The 14,772-nt window shown below is 47.5% G+C and overlaps 1 protein-coding gene and 1 pseudogene across 1 annotated transcript in view; one reads left to right on the top strand and one right to left on the bottom strand.

Annotated features, from left to right (window-relative positions):
* Positions 1-14,772, bottom strand: part of LOC147610069 (uncharacterized) — a 45,088-nt gene that overhangs the window by 6,343 nt on the left and 23,973 nt on the right. The window lies entirely within an intron of this gene.
* LOC147610070 (uncharacterized) lies at positions 5,530-7,437 on the top strand (annotated as a pseudogene).

Below are 14,772 nucleotides of genomic sequence, written 5' to 3'. Positions count from 1 at the left end.
CGTACCTCATAGGTATGATCGCTGGGTGTTGTGTCAAGACCCAATTTCTGCACAAGTTTATAATTAACAAAATTGTGTGAGCTGCCAAGGTCTAGAAGAATGTGGATTCTATGGCCATTCACTTCTCCATAAACTCGGAGAAGATCATGCACGCCAAAAACTTTAGAGTTGAATAGACAATCAAAACATGAACTAGGGCGAGAAAGTACAGTAACTGACGTACCTATCAAAGACAACTAGTTAGCTGCCTTTGGCTTGGGTCCTGCGTTGGTCTTTGCACCCTTTTGCTTCGGGCACTCGTTATGTATATGTCCTCTTTCTTCGCAGATAAAGCAACGTCCCTTCTCCTTAAGCTTCAAAGCCTTAAGGAGACGTTTTTTTCTTTGCGGGGGTCGAAGTAGAATTCTTCGAAGGTTGGTCCACCGAAGACTTTCCTTCAGTCGTGCTAGCCATCGGTGCCGAGAACTTCCTTTGGTGCTTGTTCTCCTACTCGGTAACGGGTTTAGACTTGGAAGAGACCATTGTATCATCATAGATACGAGCGGAATGAATGGCTAAGTTTTGCATTTGTTGTTTTTAACCTGTAAACGGTACGAGTCGGGTAAACGGGCTACAAAGAACCCCAAAAGAGTAGTGGAATCCATCTTCGTAGCTTTCATCTGCAAGTCTCTAAATTTTGGAGATAGACCTCATAAGTGAGGTTCTGCGAGGTCATGGTCAAAGTAACAAACCGGACAACAACATCATAATCATCCTCTTTCTCGAGGAATTCTTTCTCGAAGACTTCTTCGAACTGTGCCCTAGTCGTTGGTTTAGGGTCGAGTTCTTTCCACCAAAGCAAAGCAAAGCTTTGCATGAGAGGAAACCTACTGCTAATTGGATCTTTTTGCCATCGTCATATGGATGAAACTGAAAATGAACTTGCCACTTATGTAGCCAGGTGTCCACTATCTCTTTGGTACGCTGCTTTTGCTCGCCCCCAAACTGTTCCGGAGTAATATTGGAACCTAAAGCAGATGCCAAAGTATCCATACCCGAAAGAGTTGACAGGGTAGTGGTCAACAAAGAGATGGAGTTCTATAAAGCCTGCATCTGCGCGGTCATTTGTGCTTGACGTTCCAAGGAAGAAGCTTCGAGAGCAACTTTAAACTCTTGGAAATCTAATTTTGAAACAAAATCGTCGAAAAGATCGCCATCGATGGCTTCCGTAGCCGGCAGGTCTTCACGTTCGAGAATGGGCTCCAACTCGGATTCTTGGGTCGACACCTTAAAGAGGGCAAGGTGAGAGAAAAGTTTGATCTTGCACAAATAAGAGTGCTAGAAAGCTTGAGAGCTTGAGAGATGTGTGGCAAGAAGCCCGCTTAAGGGAAATATATAGGCTTTCCCAAAAGCTAACTTAGCTTTTGCTTTTGTTTTTTTTTTTAATTTATATATATATATATATATATATATATATATATATATATATATATATATATATATATATATTCTGTTTTCTTTTTAAAAAAACACTTATAAAGCAGCATGGGTTTTTAAAACCCCTCTCTAAGATATGGGTTTATTAAAACCCATAAGCGCATGTGAAAACACTGAAAGCAGAGGTTTTTTTTTTTTAAGCTAAAAATAACCCACCCGACTTTCCTTTTCTCTATTTTCTGCGCCACCTGTTCGCCTGCCTACGTGCGCCGCCTGCACACGTACCTGGCCACTTGCAATCGGTTGTCGCCTATGCACGTTCTTGGCAGCCTGCGCCTGCTGCACATACAGTCAGCCGCCTATGTATTGGCGCTTGTCCCTTCGACTGCCTGCTCGTACAGTTGGCCGGCTGTGCTGCCTGCGCATACTAGCCTACGCATACTAGATTACTTGCCTGGCTGAGTGCACAGGCTACTAGCATACACGTGCCTGCCTGCCTACACATACCAACCCGGTTGCGATTGGAACAACCACACAAGCGTTACTCTCTCTCTCTCTCTCTCTCTTACAAACATACAGCAGATTGGCTTTTTCCTCTTTTCTCTCGCTTCAAACTGTTCATACAGTTGCAAGAACACATCTAGCCCTTCTTCTTTGCAAAGCAAATAACCCTTACAAGACCAAACCCTAACATGAGTTCCAACGATGTAAAATAACATGCTGAAATTGAAAAAACAGCAGTATACTCAGAAAAACAACAATCTTCATGAACTCATACCTTTTCTTCGACATCTTTTTCTCTACCTACCGACTTGCTTGTTCACGAGGCTTGCTCTGATACCACTGTCAAATCCCCATAGGATCTCCTCGTAGAACGCTCCTAGTACAAGACTCGAAACCTGCAAACAAACCAAACAAACGTGAAGGGGGTGCTAGCCTAACTCACCTCCCAACCTTGACAGCCATGGGCAAGCCCACAAGTCTTGGTTGTCCCCACCGAGCCACAAGCTAAGCTAACTAGATGAACGTACCAACCAATCTCTACCTCGTGACGTCCCATACTGCCACGAAGTTACCCTTGCGGGCCTCGAGACTGCTGCCGGCCTCAGCTGCATAAAGCAGTCTCGAGGCTTGCTTTGATACCACTGTCAAATCCCCATAGGATCTCCTCGTAGAACGCTCCTAGTACAAGACTCGAAACCTACAAACAAACCAAACAAACGTGAAGGGGGTGCAAGCTTGAATCACCTCTCAACCTTGACAGCCGTGGGCAAGCCCACAAGTCTTGGTTGTCCCCACCGAGCCACGAGCTGAGCTAACTAGATGAACGTACCGACCAACCTCTACCTCGTGACGTCACATACCGCCACGAAGCTACCCTTGCGGGCCACGAGACTGTTGCCAGCCTCGGCTGCATAAAGTAGATGCACGTCTACACTAGATCCAGGCTCCTGACCATAGAGCTCTCACAAAGACACGCGAGACTCTATATATCTAATGGCTGACCTTGGCCACCCTTTTATAGGTTCTTGGCCGATCATCGGGCGTCCACACTTGGGCGCCCGCCCGTCCATACTTGGATGCCCGCCCGTTAGTCTATCCCTAACTCAGCTCGCCAATCAGCCTGCCTAGCTCCAAGCTTCCCCAAACCTCGAAGCTAGTCTTGTGTGCGTGTAGCACACGGTAGATACACACTATGCACATGACAGTAACTCACTCTACGCTAGCACACCAAGCCACGTACAAGCCAATCAAAACATACACCGGGTTAGGACGAAGTTGCAAAGAATAGGCCCACACTTACAAGTGTTGCTCTCTCTACTTAGATTCATCATCCCTAACATGAGCATAATCACTACATCTGCACTAAGGCCATGATATAGGGTGAAGTAGGTGACCATCCTCAGCCCTATCAATAAAAGACATGGTCATAAGAGACTGAGAGGTTTAGGGTTAGTCTGGGTGCATGACTGTGAAAAAAAATAAGTGACCGAAGATAAAGGCCTATGCGAATTAGCCGTTTGAGAATAATAAGCAACCAGATACTGGCATTGGTGGACAAAGTTGGAAATGTGACGCTCTTGATTTATGGAAAAATTAGCAGCATGCAACAGGTTGGGACAAGTTTGAACACTGTTTTGGCGTCCTTAATGTAGTCAAAGGTAACCCCCACACCTACGACCCAGCCAGGGGTGTGAAACTGTGACACCCCTCGACATCCCCACTAACGTCATCAATGCCCGTGGGTGTAGAACTCTGTATCAAGATATGCTCTCACACACGCACACACACACATAAGAGCATATATTCACACAAAGCCCTTCGTACTCAGTTTCTGTCAAACCTCCGGAGATGCAAGGCAAACTCCACTGTTGGGTAAAGGCAGTGTGCCTGCACCCAGTGTCCGGCCGCCCACTTATGTACACACATCTCCTTATTCTTTTAGTTAGTGAATAAGGGGCTCACTCTCTCTTGGTTGAGACAATGGATAGCTCCACCCCCCATCTCTCGTGTCTGCTCTCCTCCTTCTCCCTCTCTTTCTCTCTCGTGTGTGCTTGCTCCGCTCCCGCATCGGTCCAACAACTCGTATCAGAGCGACAGGAGAGTCGCGGTGTGCGTGCCTCGTGTGCGCGCTTGCGGTGTGCGGTGGAGCTTTTGGCCTCGAGTACGGAGCTCGGCCATGGAAGCTTGAGAGAGAGCTTCGGGGACAGAGAAAGCTTGAGGGCCATCCCTAAGCTTGAAAGATCGATTAGTAGGTGTGTATGCATTTGTAAGTGCTAATTTGAGAGGAGGATTGCAGAAACAGTTTTCCGCAGGTGCATTTTTTGGCCCGAAAATCACTTTTCTGGCCATAAATCCCTCATACGAACTCAGATCTGCGCAACCCAAGAGTCTTTTTTGGGGTTTTGGCACGTTCCGAACGCAATGGTGGTGTTCATTTGACCTTATTCTGATCACAGAATTTTCTGCAGCAGCTGTGTGCATTTCGGATCTCCAATTTTGACGTTTTTCACAGGTTCCTGGTACTATGTTTTGCAGCTTTGGGGCTGATTTGCTCCAGTGCTGATGTACGTGAAATGTGGTGAGCTTTGGATTCCGCTCATGCATGAGCGATGATGCTCTTCGCACAGGATATGTATGCTTAGAGCAATGATTTGCAGGACATGTATGCCGATTGCGTGAGACAGGTTTTGTGTGCTCTTTTATGAGCATTGACAGGTTGCAGGTATCTCGCCAGGTCTTGTCTTTGAGCTACAGGTTGTGTAGCGTGGCCGTATTGCGCATTTTTTGGCAGGTTGACAGGACACGATTACTGGTAGAGATGTATGCCTATTGTGGGTCTCGCTTTTGAGCGTGTTGCAGGCTTGCAGGTGGAGTTATTTGTGGTCTTTATGCATGCTCCTCTTACAGCGAGTTGAGTTTTTCTCGTGCATGACCATAGCTTTGTTGTCTCCTACGAGCACAGGTGCCGTTATTGGAGTTTTCTCTAGTCCACAGGTTGCAGTTTTGGCAGCGTGTATGCTCTTGGTGCCCAGTGTGTTGGCTTAAAGTAGTGGATGCCCTGTTGAGCTCCGAGACACAGTGTATGCATTGTTGACAGTGACAGACTTTGGGTCAGAGTTGCCGTGTTTGGCATTCTATGCTCAGTGGGACATATGCTTAGTTATATGCCTTGACAGCTCGTGCCTTGGTACACTTGACGTTGGCAGTGTTTGCCTCTTTGGTTGCTTGTTGCCGTGCTTGGCATTGTGTGTGCTGACAGTTTTGGGCTTTGCCATACGCATTTGTGAGCTGTGATAGCTCTTTGGCATTGTGGATAGCCCTATGTATGGTCATTGAGGACACGTACTATTTAGTCAGCTGATTGGATTGCAGCCATTGTTGAGGGTCGAGTGAGGTTTTCATTGAGCTGGGGGGTACCCATGTCCGGGATCCTTTCGGTGATACGAGTACTGGAGCGATCCCGCGAGCACCATAGGACCCATGCATAGTGTCTGGTCACCTATGTCAGATGCAATGTGATTCTCCGCAGTGATACTTTGCATTGAGACTTGGTTGTGCTCTTTTGAGAGCTTTACACCTTTAGTTTTGGGCTATTTTTACCTTGGCTGGTTATTTTGGTTTTTTGGCCATTTACTGCCGTTATGCTGCCGAAATTTTGTCAAAATTTGCAGTTATGTGATGCCTCTTTGTGCCATTGATTCGTAGCGTGTATTTCGCTACGCTTGCTCTCGAGTGGGAGATTGTGGTATTCTCGAGCATTCGTTGCTCACAGAGGTTTTGGCAGTGTATACAGCCAGCTTGTTTTGATGCCTTGATATTGCCATTGGACTTGCAGTGTTGAGCACAGTTTGGTGCGAGTAGCACAGTGGTTTGCTGCGAGGTTTGCAGGTTATTCTTGTTGGCAGGCATCTTGTGGTTTAGATTGCGTCGAGGATTCCGCATCCGCCACATACAGTTGTGCGCATTGGTTGCTTGTCTTGTTGTTCAGTGTTTCCTTGCACACACATGGCTCTGGATTTCGTCCAGCATGTTGTTGTCCGTGTTCCTGATACAGATGAGCAATCATTGTTGCCAGAGGTTGAGACGTTGAGGTCTCGTACACATCATTCTCGTTCTTCCCATCATATGCGCTGTTGGCATTGTGGCCACACAGGGCACATTAGGCGTCGTTGCTTCAGGCGTATGAGGCAACAGAGACGGAGATGTATGCATGATGCACAGACTCCTTTGACATAGGTGAGAGAGGCAGCTACAGTGACTGAGTACGCCAGTGACGGTGATGTCACCTTTGCCTCTAGTGTTCCTCCTGCATACTTTGATGGATGCTCACTTTCTCCACGTTGGTTGCTAGATGCAGATGCTATGTTTCACGTCACGTCTCATCGTGAGTGGTTTAGCACATTTTCTAGTGGGAGACTTGGTTGTATGCATCTACATGGCTCAGTGTATGAGATCGCAGGTGCAAGAGACATATGCTTGTCATTGCCTAGTGGTGTTCTGTACACACTTAGTCATGTGCGCTATGTTCCAGATTTGGGAGGACAGAGTCTCATTTCAGTGAGACACTTGAGAGACACTGGTTGTCAGGTACTGCTTAGAGAGCGGTCTTTCCAGATGCATTTGGGTTCGCTGGTTATTGCGAGAGGTGCCAGGAGTGGCGTGGTATACCCTTTGCATGTTTCTCATTTTGGAGACGGTGGAGTCTCTGTGATATTGCAGCCATGTGGAAAGCGAGAGACGAGACGTGTCTCTTTTGCAGATGCGCTGCAGGATGCTCAGACATTGATTGAGCAGGATGCTCACACGTTAGTCGAGCAGGGAGATCTAGCTGTGCAGGACATGTTTGTGTGCGGACATGTAGAGCAGGAGTGCTCTAGTGAGGCACAGCAGATTATTCCTCCTAGGACGGAGATGCCTCCTTTGACGGAGATGAGTGACTTAGAGTTCTTTGACATGCTTATGTCAGACGAGTCACAGGACGCTCAGACATTGGTCGAGCAGGTAGAGTCAGATGTGCATGATACGTCTATGTATAGACAGGTAGAGCGTCTTTGCGCTAGTGAGTCACAGCAGAGTATCGGAGAGGCCATACAGTGGCCGAATGATTGCAGTGGTGCTGATTCTTCGGTTTTGCAGTCATTCTCGTCTTATATGCCAGATCATGCTGACATTGTGATGCATGGACAGGTAGATCCTGAGGATGCATATGGCACTGAGGTTGCTGACAGTGACAGGTTGGCTGAGATAGTGCAGGTTTCGTCAGCTTTCGGGTCTCTCATGTCTGACCTTTTGGTCTCGAGACCTGATCTTGCTTATGCGGTTGGTGCATTTGCAGTGGGAGTTGTTAGCCGTTCGGTGGCTGACACTGGCATTGTGCATTGTGGAGCTGTGCAGGTCCTTACTAGATACTTGCATGAGGTGCATGTACGCTCTAGCAGTGTTGCACACTCTGAGTGGTTGCTAGAGCACATACAGGTGCATGTACGTACTTGGAGTGAGCTAGTGGGCGTAGGTTGAGAGCCGTCTTCTCTCACCTCTTGTATATACTAGTTGTAGGCTAGTTTTTCTCTCCACTTATCGGCACATAGCCTTTAGTGGAAGAATGTTGGGTAAAGGCAGTGTGCCTGCACCCAGTGTCCGGCCGCCCACTTATGTACACACATCTCCTTATTCTTTTAGTTAGTGAATAAGGGGCTCACTCTCTCTTGGTTGAGACAGTGGATAGCTCCACCCCCCATCTCTCGTGTCTGCTCTCCTCCTTCTCCCTCTCTTTCTCTCTCGTGTGTGCTTGCTGCGCTCCCGCATCGGTCCAACATCCACCATAATGAAGCCTAGCACTAAGGGAAGTAGCAAATAGAAAGAATTGGTACAGCAAATAAGTAGTTGATAGGGCAAATGCACCGCTAAAGATAGAAAGAATAAGCACAATATCAACTGGCTGCAACTCGGACGAAAACTTCACAATGTGAAATCTGCATGTCCACTAATACGGCTGAATTATATACCTAGATGAATCCAAGAACATGGCCAAATTCACCTTTTAGGAACGTGCATGTTATATACTCATGGTAGTCAACCCACAAGACTATATAACTATCAACTCCATTATGCGTAGTATAGACTAGATACTACGACATCCCCACTAACATCATCATTGCCCAATAGTGGGTGTAGAAGTCTATATCAAGATATGCTCTCACACACGCACTCCACACACACACAAGTATGCTTGTACTCGTCATTTCTATGAGGCCCTGCATTAGCTGGCAGACATCATTTAGGATTTTTCTAGCATTTTTATGAGTCTTTTTAGGCCATTTATGGCACATTTATGGCTCACGATTGCTATCAGCCTACTACAGTTGGCCGACTTGCTCATATCGGAGATATATAAGAGTTCACACCCTTCTCCTGATATCTCATCTCATTCTTGCATATTTGTTGGAGGTCATTGGCTGTTGCAACAGTCTCTTATGCTTGTAATGTTAGAATTGTGCATCTCAGTGTTTTGGGGCTTTACCATTTATCTGGGCATTTTATTGTATTTCTCCTATTTATTTGTCCTGTGAGCAGTCGGCCAGCTCACTCATGCACTATATAAGGAGTTCCCCATTATTCACTACTTTATCCAATTCCCTTGCACATAGTTCAACATCCAGTTGCTGGCCATTGCCATTGTAAAGCTTTATTGCTGTTATAAAAGGTGATCTTGTCCAACTCTCTCATTCTACTTTGCACTCTCTCATATGTTTACTGTTTATGCTTCCACATGTGCCATCTCCTTCATGGTATCATACAGTTAGGTCCAGGCTGCTCCAAACTCTGCAAATCTGCCCACCTTTCCCTCCTTTTGCTGTGCGTTTTTCTCCACATCTCTCCCAGCTGCAGATCTGTGACAACAGTGGCTGCATTTCCCCAACAGTGCTGCGTTTTTAGGTCCAGCCAGCCGGCTGTTTGCTGCAGGCTAGTTTTGGTGGCTGCGTTTTCTCCTACAAAGGCAATCCGGCCAGCTCACTTGGCTGCGTTTTCTTCTACAGAGGTAAAAGGTGGAGTTGTGGCTGTGTTTTCTGCACCGGCATCTGTTTTTGGTGAGTTCTTTGCATTTGGTGCTGCCAGACAAGTGGCCCTACATTGTCTTCTTCCTCCACGAGTCGCTGCCCTTCCGGGAGGAGGTTCCCGGTGGATCTTGGACTGTTTTGCTGCTGTCCTGCCTCTTTCTCTCTACAGTTTGAGAGGGGGCTGATTGTTCCTGGTGCCTCGCTTCGTTGGAAAGGACTTGAGAGAAGTGTTTGAGAGCTGAGATTTGTTCTTTGCTGCTCTGGATATGGCTCCCCCCTGTACAAACAAAGATGACAAGTTGAAAGGACCCACCTACGCTCATTGTAGGCTTCAGATGCGGGTCTGGTTCATCCACAAGGGTTTGTGGGACATTGTTCAGGGCACTGAAAGGAAGCCCAAGCGTCCTCAAAACTCTAGGAGGTGGACTCAGGATCAGGAGGATGAATTTGCTGTGAATTACAAGACTAGGAGAATCAAGACTCGAAGGCGCATTCTGTTCTTGTGCGGACCATCACCGAGGAGGTCTCACCAGCAGTGCAAACTCTCTCCAGTGCTCATCAGGTATGGTCAACGTTGGAGGATCTCTTTGCACGAGATTCATCAATGAGGGCAGTTACCTTGCAGGGGCAGCTTTAAGGTTTCTTATTTCTTGAAGGCAATTCCATGCAGTCTTTTCTCATGAAGACCAAGGTTATCCATGACCAATTACTGGCTATGGGTGCTGCTTTGTCCTCTTTTCAACTGGCTGCTCTTATCCTCACCAAGCTTCCTCCGGACTATGATGTTATTTCTCGATCTTTGCGGTGCTAGGTCACATCCACTCAGTTGGATTTTGATGATATTCGCTCCCTACTTTTGGAGTCGTCTTTTCTCATCTCACAGGGTAAATTGAAGATGTCAGTCAACAGTTCTGACCAGGCACTTTCCTCAATTCAAAAGAAAGGTCGGAGTCGCTGATACTCTTGCGGAAAAAGTGGACATCTGTCTAGCGATTGTTTGTCCAAAAAGAAGGACAAGACCAAGGGCAAGGCTTCATCTCACAGAAAAGGCAAAGACACGACACAGGATAGTGATAAAGATTCTAGTACCACTTCTAGGGCTCCTAGTCATCTCAGATAAAAGGCAAAGACACGACACAGGATAGTGATACAGATTCTAGTACCGCTTCTAGGACTCCTAGGGCGCTTCCGGCTCAAGAGACCCCAGATGGTGTGCTTCTCTAGTACACATGCAGTTTCCCCCCATGTGCTTCCAACCAGAAGAGGCTTGTGGGCGGGAGAGGGACTAATTACAGCTCCACTTACTCGTGCATGGGGACCATGATTCTGAGTTCCAAGCATTAGACATCTGGTAGGACATGGTTATCTTTGGTACAACAGAGATTATTAACTGGATCAGTTTCAAGTTCATTGTTCGAGGCTTTTGGGACGTGATGTATTCCGTCCACTGTTGGGGATTATGGGCACGGTGTGTCCAATAGCTCATCATCTATTTTTGGAGTTCACCGCACACTTGTGTAGGAATTCGTGGCCAAGCAAAGTTCCTTGTTGTACGTGGTGGCATCTTGTTTCGAGGAAACAAGTTAGTGGGTGCTCTCTCCGAGGTGATTCCAATATTCGTGGTGCTGGAGGATCCATGGTTGCATCTTCAGCGACTTATCTTCTTCCAACTCTTGCAGATTACCTCAGAGCGTTGGACGCCAGATTGACACCGGCGGCGCCCTCGAATCATTTTTCCGAGAAAATGAATTTCAGTAAGTATAATGGTAAACTCGATCCCACTACTCTTTATTCATGGTTACATCAATTTGAAGCTTACTTTGCCGCAGTTAGGAAAACAAATACTGACAAAGTGATCTTAGCTAGTTGGTACTTGGAAGGTGAGGCCATTCCTTGGTGGACTCAGTGGTCTCATGCCCACACCAAAGCAGGTATGGCAGCTTATGTGTGGGACGAGTTCGTCCGCGACCTTAAGCAGCGGTTTCTATCGCCTCACTACCTTGAGCGACTCGAAAACGAGTTCAGGGGAGCGCGTCAGAACGCGCAACCAGTCCTTCAATTTACCAATAAAATTTCGACCTTGTGTCTGCAATTAGGCTTATCTGATACGGACAAGAAAGGGCAGTTTTTGTATGGCCTGGACACGCAAATCCAATGGGAGGTGCGTATGTTTAGGCCAGCCACCTTTGAGGACGCACTCTCGCTTGCGCAGAGTGCAGAAATGAAACACAATGGTGGCAAGCCCAAGACTTCCCAGCCGGCTTCTCCCAAGGCTAACGCCTCAGGGGGCAAAAGCCAGAACCAGACGGGGTCTTCCCCAGGACAGAGCCTGGGAGCCTCTGGCTCCAAAAACTCGAACAATGCGTCTAAGCTTACTCCAGACCAAAAAGCGGAGGCAGGCAAGACAGGTGGCAAGTTGAGTGCTGAGGAGCTTTCTCAGTACAGGAAGGAGGGTAGATGTTTCTTTTGTCACACAAAAGGACATAATTCTCGGATTGTCCGAAGAAGCCTCCAAAGGCCGCCGCCGTCTCCACAGCTTCCGTGGTGAGCACAGCTCCCACACAGACCCCAGCGGCTACCCCTAGTTCTTCAACCCCCGGTGCTTCAGTTGGAGCAATTATTAGCCGGGAGCTCGAAGATAAGCAGAAGGACGCCCATGACCAGGAGTATGAGCGCAACGAATTGCTCAAGTCCTTTGGCCACATAGGTGGCCAGAGAGTCGTCTTGTTTGACAGCGGCAGCACGGAGGATGTGATCACGGAACAGGCCGCTAGGCGTGCCCGTTTCGAGCTGACTCCGGTGGACAAACAAGTTGAGGGTTTTAGCACAGGTATGACAACGAGCGTCAAGTATGAAGCTCTAGGTGCTAAGTTAGTGATTCAGGGCATAGAGTTTGTTCGTGACTTTATGGTTGCCTCTCTTGTAGGAGCAGACATAATTTTGGGTATCCAGTGGTTTCACAAGTTTCTTCCTGATGTCAAGTGGGACAAGCACACGTTCCAAATCGATCGGAATGTGTCAAACACCCCGGTGACCATTAAGTGTGAGCCAAGTATTCCGAACTTTCCACTCATAAGCCACTTGCAGGCTAAGCGAGCAGTCAGAAAGGCGCACAGTGTGCGATGATTTACATCCAGACAGCCCAGACGGTGGCTAGTGCTTCCGAGAAGTACTCGGTTCTCCATGAAAAGTTCCAGAAGATTTTTCTTCGGGACAGTCTCCCTCCCCAGCTCCCCCCGTCCAGACCGGAGGATCACAAGATTGACCTCCTCCCAGGCTCGGAACCCCCAAGCAAGTTTCCGTATCGCCTTTCTAAGGCAATGGAATCGGAGTTGGACCGCCAACTCCAAGAATTGTTGCAAGCTGGCTTCATCCGCCCCAGCGTGTCGCCATTTGCAGCACCGATCTTGTTTGTCAAGAAGAAAGATGGGTCTTCTCGGTTGTGTGTCGATTATCGTGCACTCAACAAGCTGACTATCAAGAGCAGATTCCCGATGCCTCGAATTGACTATATTCTCAAGAGGCTGAATGGAGCTAAGGTGTTTTCCAAACTGGATTTAAAGAGTGGGTACCACCAAGTACGGATTGTAGAGGGGGACATCCCCAACACAGCCTTCCGTACAGAACGGGCCCACTATGAATTTGTGGTTATGCCCTTTGGATTGACGAACGCCCCAGCTACATTTAACCGCATGATGATGCGTATTTTCCAGGAGTTGATTGGAGAGAGTGTGTTCATATTTCTGGACGACATACTCATATTTTCAGCTACAGTTGAGCAGCATGACATTGATGTGGAGAAAGTCCTTAAGTTGCTGGAAAGCAACGAGCTCTATGTCAATGAAAAGAAGTCAGTATTTTATCTATCCCAGGTACATTACTTGGGATATATAATTAGTGCTGAAGGCATTCGACTTGATCCAGCTAAAGTGGCCGAGATTGTTAACTGGGAAGTACCTCAGACCGCTTATGACATTAGATCATTTGTGGGTATATGCCAAGCATATTCCACCCACATTGACAAGTTTTCTGATCTCTCGGCAGACCTCACCGATCTGCTAAAGGGAGTGAAAACAAGAAGGCAAAAGATTCGAATGACTCCACAAGCGTTGGAGGCATTCCAGAACCTCAAGGTGGCTTTGTCAGAAGCGCCTTGTTTAGCCCTTGCCTCGTGGGACGAACCATTTCAAGTGATCACCGATGCGAGTAACATCGCAATTGGAGGTGTATTGCAACAGAATGGTCATCCAGTAGCTTACATGTCTCGTAAGTTACTGCCCACCGAGAAGAACTACTCAGTCTATGATTGTGAACTCCTAGCATGTCATGTGCACAGATGCCCATGGACAAGTTCCTCAGCTAGTCCAGAAAAGGCAGCTAGAAAAAGGACCATTAGAACCAAAAAATGGAGCACAGAGAGCTGTTGGCAATGTAGACTGGAGCAGGGCTTGGAGAGCAAGAGGAAAAGCCTGTCGGCTGTACCACAAGGGAGTCGGCTGTACCAGAGGTGGAGGCGGCTGAACCAAGTTGAAGGGGGGCTGCAGGCGCATCATCGAAAACAAGCATTAATGACCAGTCGGCTGAATTAAATAAACTTTAATGAAATTATGACTGGCCAGCAGTCGGCCAGCATAAAGGGGGTCCAAGACCCATATAAAAAGGCCCAAGTGCTCCTCATTGAATTCATTCAATCCCACTAGGGGTTTGGATCCTTGGAGGTCCCATAGGGGACAGATTTTAGGGTTAACCACCTTTTTTATGAAGGCAGCCCATGGCTGCAAGATATGTACCCTTTTTGTACCATAGTATATACTGAATTTCCAGCACTTCTCACTCTCTCTCTCTACTCTCTCTCTACCTGCGTTTTTGCATCACATGGTGCATTTTTGCATCAGAAGGTTTCCAAGAGTGTTTAGGGCAGAAAGAAGACTACCCAGAGCTTCCGCATGTTACATTGGTATCAGAGCATCAGGCTCAGCAAAGCTAAACACTGATTCAGTCCCAGATGATGGTGTACAAGTCCAAGGTATAGGAAAGTACACGGATTCGAAGCCCAAGGCGCGAACACAGATCGGGAAGAACTCCCAGGAGGTTTGTTGGTGGTGTTCCACAGTGCCAGATGGGGATGGCAGTTCCGTGAGCCAGATAGGTTCTCAGGTAACGGTCCCAAGGGAGGTTGATCCTCCAAGGGTGATGTGAGAGTGCCAGACTCAGTTCCAGGAAAGAAGACCAAGACGGTGTTCAGAGTCAGGGCAAGAATGGATTGTGGACTAGAGGAAGACCAGATGCATAGATCTTCGTCAGAGACAGAGTGGTTTGGAGAACAGGCCGGACGTTCAGAGAAAAAGGGTTGCCAGGGATGGATGATGACAGAGGGACTTCGAGAAAAGGATTGGGATGATGACAGTCATCCAAGAGCAGGTTGGAATCCCGTCATCAAGTTTAGCAGAGGGGGATGTCATGTGCACAGATGCCCATGGACAAGTTCCTCAGCTAGTCCAGAAAAGGCAGCCAGAAAAAGGACCATTAGAACCAGAAAATGGAGCACAGAGAGTTGTTGGCAGTGTAGACTGGAGCAGGGCTTGGAGAGCAAGAGGAAAAGCCTGTCAGCTGTACCACAAGGGAGTCGGCTGTACCAGAGGTGGAGGCAGCTGAACCAAGTTGAAGGGGGGCTGCAGGCGCATCATCGGAAACAAGCATTAATGACCAGTCGGCTGAATTAAATAAACTTTAATGAAATTATGACTGGCCAGCAGTCCGCCAGCATAAAGGGGGTCCAAGACCCATATAAAAA

This window comes from Cibotium barometz, chromosome 50 (assembly GCF_041138505.1).
Source record: "Cibotium barometz isolate CiBa-2024 chromosome 50, ASM4113850v1, whole genome shotgun sequence".
Classification (NCBI taxonomy): Eukaryota; Viridiplantae; Streptophyta; class Polypodiopsida; order Cyatheales; family Cibotiaceae; genus Cibotium; species Cibotium barometz.
The sequence above is the reverse complement of the archived record's forward strand: the minus strand, read 5'-3'. Positions and strand labels throughout refer to the sequence as shown.